We start from the raw sequence: 5632 nt of genomic DNA on the forward strand, positions 1-5632 counted from the left end.
AATGAATTACCCAATAGGAAGAATGAGCCTGAGTTTAGGGCAAGCAAACACACCCACGCACACACACTCTCAAAGTAATTATCGTGCAATTAAAAAAATCTGAACTCTTACCACAATTACAAATAATAAATTAATTTAAAACAACTAAAGAAATTAAATTCAATTTTAAAGAATCAGAACTGTGATTTTCGTATACTCATGTTATAGTTTACTTTGGAATTAACATGGGAAAGCACACGATATTCTCTTCAGTGCTAGGGCCTCCTTTTCTTTACATATGTTTATAATATGTGCTTGGCATGTGAAGATTCATATTTCCGAGCTCCTACAATATTCCATGTACTAACCTAGATATTGACCTTTAAAGATAAATAATATATCGCCCCTATCAGTTTAGAAAAGGACATATACATGTAAACAGATATTACATTACAGTATGATAAGTACAATAATAAAAAAGTTACAAGGACCAGGAAGGAACAATAAACTGTCTAAAAGGCGGATGGCCCAGACCACGAGGCAAGTCTCACCAAGTAGACAAAGAAGAAGCACAGTGCAGAAGGAACAGCGTGTGCAAGACATGACAGCACAGTGAGCTGCTGAGAACTATACAGATGACCGAAAAGTACAAGCAGGGGATGATGGGAAAGGAGTTGAGAGAGGCACTCATATCAATTCACAGAGCTCAAAGGTGCCTAGCCTTAGAAACAAAGGAAGGGAAAGAGGAGAAAATATACAAACGGTCACATGGCAAATAAATCATAACCATACAACGGCAATGGCATCAAAAAATTCTTTTCTTTTTTCTCTTCCTTTTTTTTTTTTAATCTCAGCTCAAATTTCTGTTCATTCACAACTGCAGGTTCAGAGATTCACAAAAAGCACTGGAAGAAGTTTGTAATCATGTAACCTAAACTCAAACCCAGACAGAGCAAGTATCTGCTGTGGGCCACAACCAATAAGGCCAGGTCAGACCCCACCACAGCCTGAGGTGCAGCAAGCAACAGCTGGCTTCCCAATCAATTTGCAAAGGTACTGGAGTCCTCATCCCAATCCCTAGCCAAGTCCCATTAGTCATTAAGACCTTATAATTAGAAGAAAGTCTTGGAAGCAGCCTAGATCATCCTTCTTCCCCAAGGAAGTATCACTGCCAGTTTATCTGCCTCTACTTGTAGACTTAAGTGCCAGGGCCTTATCACCCTGAGAAAATCTCGGCGTGCTCCACTTGCACCTCTGACTCAACTTTCCTAAAACGCTATTTTCATTCCATAGCACCCTCTCTGCCTACACAGGAACAAATCTTTTAGAAAGGTTCTTTCAGAGTAACAGCCCCTTTTCTTTAGGGAGTTCTAGGGCATGGTACTTAGTAACCTGCCATGACTCGAGAGAGAAAAGTATAAAAATAAAATGTAATCACAGTTTGGGGGACACTTTTAACTCATCTTAGTTTTCTAGAGCTTCTAATCTCCTAGGCAGAACCCTGCACCCTGGGGCCCAGAAGCCTAAACACTGAATCCACACGCACACACACGCTCAGCACAGCAATTAAGCTCACTACATATCCCTCGTAAAAGAATAAATATATTTATTTTACACAAACTATCAAGAAGCCGCTTTGATGAACAATAAAGATATTAAAAGGAAGAAATAACTGCAGAGTCCTCATCTAGATTGGAGACAACTTTCTGGCATTTGAGAATTCTTTAACAAACCCTAATAGAAGAATGTAAAGATAAAAATGAGAATACCAATATAATTCAGAGATGAAGACAAACAGAGTTTTAACTCTGGCACTTGCTAAGATTATTTTGGACAAGTTACTTAACTGACAAACTTTATTTTCTTCACCTATAAAAATGGGTATAAACAGAACAAAAGAAGCATGTAAAATGTTCAACACAGAGGTAGGCAATAAGAAAATACTCAGTAAATTAAGTTTCTGTTCTGTCTGGTATAAATTACGTGATAGCCATCTCAGCATTAATTTCACATCCCATTCAACTCCCAAATCTCTTGGACCATCCTAATCACTGTGCTGATCCCTAATTCTAAATAAAGGGTATTGCTGAGAGAAATGTAGACCCCAGCAAATAAAGTGTTCTATTAAATATACCATTTATTGTTGGTGAGCTCTCAGAAGACATCCACGCTCCCCCTACTGCCCCTCTGGTGCCTCTGAATAGTGTTCCAAGTCCCTCATTACCTATGCAGCCTTATTCAGCACTCCCTTCCTCCCCTCCCCACACCTTCTATCCAGTCCCTGCACACACCACCTGCATGTACCGTGTTCAGTACAGTCTTCATGCCTTTGCTGATGATAATGCCCTCTACTCTGGCTGATTTTGATAACAGAATTACTGCTGATAATCTAACCCACACAGTCAGCAATGTCACATACAGTCTTGTATTTATTCTCTTATTTCTCTTATCCTTCTCTCCCCAACTTATTTATTCTAGTCTACCACATTGAGGATGTCTTCTGTAGCACTCCTTCACACCACAACTCAAGCCACAGCAAAGGGCACAGTGGTGAGCCCCCAATAAATACTAAAGAAATACTTGCTCAACATGAACATCAGAGACAGAGAAATTAATCAGCAGCTTTTCTGCACAATAGTTTGATGGCAAGGGATCCACAGCTGTAAGTACATATATAAGTACAAAAATCAACCCATCAAAGTGAAAATATCTAAACTCAGTCTCATCCCAGAAGGTTAATTTTATGGCTCATTAAAAACAGTATGGGTCCTACCAAGTGTTAAGACATCCAGCCTGAAGCAATTAGCTTAATCTGCCAGAGTTTAAAGGGCGAAAATTGCGGGAATTCAGCATCATCTAACTGGACAACATCAAAGCCAGGGGGAGGGCAAAGAGGTGCTTAACACTATACTCAGGCTCTTACATGATGGTTAGTACCTCTGGGAAGAGGAACACATGCACATGTTATTTCAATTCTCTTTTCATGTTTAACACAGGCTTGTGGTTTCCTGCAAAAATGGTTTCTACTGCTTTGCAAGATCTGTATGGAGAAGAAAACCCCCAATTGCCATTCCACAGGTAAGAGTTTTGCCACCAGCTGTATCCTGTTATCCAAAGGAAACGGAACTATAAGCTGCCAGGAGGTCCAGACACAGAAGAGCAAGACCATCAATTCAATAAGTGCTGACATTCTTATCCCTATGGTAATAAGAATAAACTTTAAATTTAGAAAAATCCACACACAGCTGGGCTTTATGTAAATTAACTTCAGCAGGGGTTAAAATAGATATCCGGTAAAGAGACTGCCAAATTCAAGCCTTTGTACTTCCTTCATACTCCCCAACTTTTATTATACAAAAAGAAAGCAGCCCAATGGGGTAAACCAATTATAAACCACCTGGAAAGACTATATTTAAGCAAGTGGACTCTCAAAGAACTGTAGACATTACTGAGCTGGATGACCTTACCTGGACAAATCTCTGAGTCTAGAGTGGCTATTCTGTTAGGAATGAATTCACAGTGACACACAGCCCAAATTCTTGGACACATTATGCAACAAAAGCACTATCAAAAGACTCCTACAAGTAGCAAGCAGAAGACGTCAGAAACGCATGCTAAAAAGGTCAATATTAGCTTTTAAATTATTAAAATGGTTCTCATGTCTTAAGAATAAGAAATATTGCCTTCAATGTTATGATTCCATAATACTAAGTCTTTAACATCTTGGGGAAAATGACATTGGAAAACACAAGAGAGGGAGGTTGTTTTAAAAACGATCTCAAATTTGGAAAAGTTTTAAATAATAAAGACTTAAAATCAAAGAAATCTGCATATATCATAATTCAGTGAAAATGCTACAGAGAAAAAGAAAACTCCAATAATTTCTAAAGCAGTCCCTTTTAAAAAATATCATGATATTGATTACATGAAAATTTTTATTTCTAATGGTAAATTTCTTTCTTTTTTTTTTTTTTTTTGTCTTTTTTCCGTGTCCGGCAACGGATCACAACCCTCAGTGTTGCCCCCGTACCGGACTGGGGACCGGCAACGGGATCGCAAGCCCCGGCGTTGCACCCGCGCCTCGCTCAGCCAGTGAGCGGGAGCCGGTCTGTATGTGGGATCCGAACCCTCGGACGGGAGCGCCGCCGCGCTTCCCAAGCGGCGCACTATCCAGTGCGCCACTGGGCCGGCCCTCTAATGGTAAATTTCTATTCATAAAATATCCTTGGCTTGAGTAATCCCTTGCAGTCATTCTTGTTCGTTATAACATACAATGATCAGAGAGTATTTTTTTTAATTACTGATACTTATTTTAGGTGGCAGTGAAATAGTATCAGCCAAATAAAAGCACATGAAAATCATCCCCACTCCTAACAATCCAGATGCCATATAGATACAGAAATTGTGATAACATGACTAGCCTTTAGACTATTATTAAAGACAAAAATTTATGAGTGTTCTGAAATAATGAAACTTGTTTCTCAACCTCTCGTTACATGGAAAAGGTATTCCTCAGTAATCTCTCCTCCAAGTAACATGCAGGATGCTACTAAAGAAAACTGAATCTGCATTCGTAAGAGGCCATAGTAGAGGAGGAAGAAATACTTATGCATTTTTAAAGTGGAAGTTCATAAGAGTTGTGGCTAATTCTGTTTGGATATTTCTTTTTTCTGTTTTGGTTTTGTGTGTGTGTGTGTGTGTGTATATTTATTTATTTAATTTTAGCTCCCACCAATAAGTGACATTTCTCTTTCTGTGCCTGACTTGTTTCACTTAATATAATTCTCTCAAGGTCCATCCATGTCGTTGCAAATGGAAGTATTTCATTCTTTTTTATAGCTGAGTAGTATTCCATTGTGTAGATATACCACAATTTCCATATCCACTCATCTGATGATGGACATTTGGGCTGGATCCAACTCTTGGCGACTGTAAAGAGTGCTGCAATGAACACTGGGGAACAGGTATACCTTCGACTTGATAATTTCCATTCTTCTGGGTATATTCCCAGCAGTGGAATAGGTGGGTTATATGGTAGATCTATCTGCAATTGTTTGAGGAACCTCCATACCGTTTTCCATAGAGGCTGCACCATTTTACGGTCCCACCAACAATGTATGAGAGTTCTTTTTCCTCCGCAACCTCGCCAGCATTTATTGTTCAGAGTCTTCTGGATTTTAGCCATCCTAACTGGGGTGAGATGGTATCTCAGTGTGGTTTTGATTTGCATTTCCCCAATGCTGAGTGATGTTGAGCATTTTTTCATGTCTGTTGACCATTCATATATCTTCCTTAGAGAAATGCCTATTTAGATCTTTTGCCCTTTTTAAAATTGGGTTGCTTGTTTTTCTCTTGTAAAGTTGTTTGAGTTCCTTGTATATTCTGGCTATTAATCCTTTGTCAGATGCATATTTTGCAAATATGTTCTCCCACTCTGTTGGTTGTCTTTTAACTCTGTTAATTGTTTCTTTTGCTGTGCAGAAGCTTTTTTGTTTGATATAATCCCATTTGTTTATTTTTCCTTTGGTTGCCTGTGCTTTTGGGGTCTTATTCATGAAGTCTGTGTCCAGTCCTACTTCCTGAAGTGTTTCTCCTACGTTTTCTTTAAGAAGTTTTATTGTTTCAGGGTGTATATTTCTTTAATCCATTTTCG

The sequence above is a fragment of the Galeopterus variegatus genome, unplaced genomic scaffold, assembly GCF_000696425.1.
Source record: "Galeopterus variegatus unplaced genomic scaffold, G_variegatus-3.0.2 Scaffold556, whole genome shotgun sequence".
NCBI classification, from domain to species: Eukaryota; Metazoa; Chordata; class Mammalia; order Dermoptera; family Cynocephalidae; genus Galeopterus; species Galeopterus variegatus.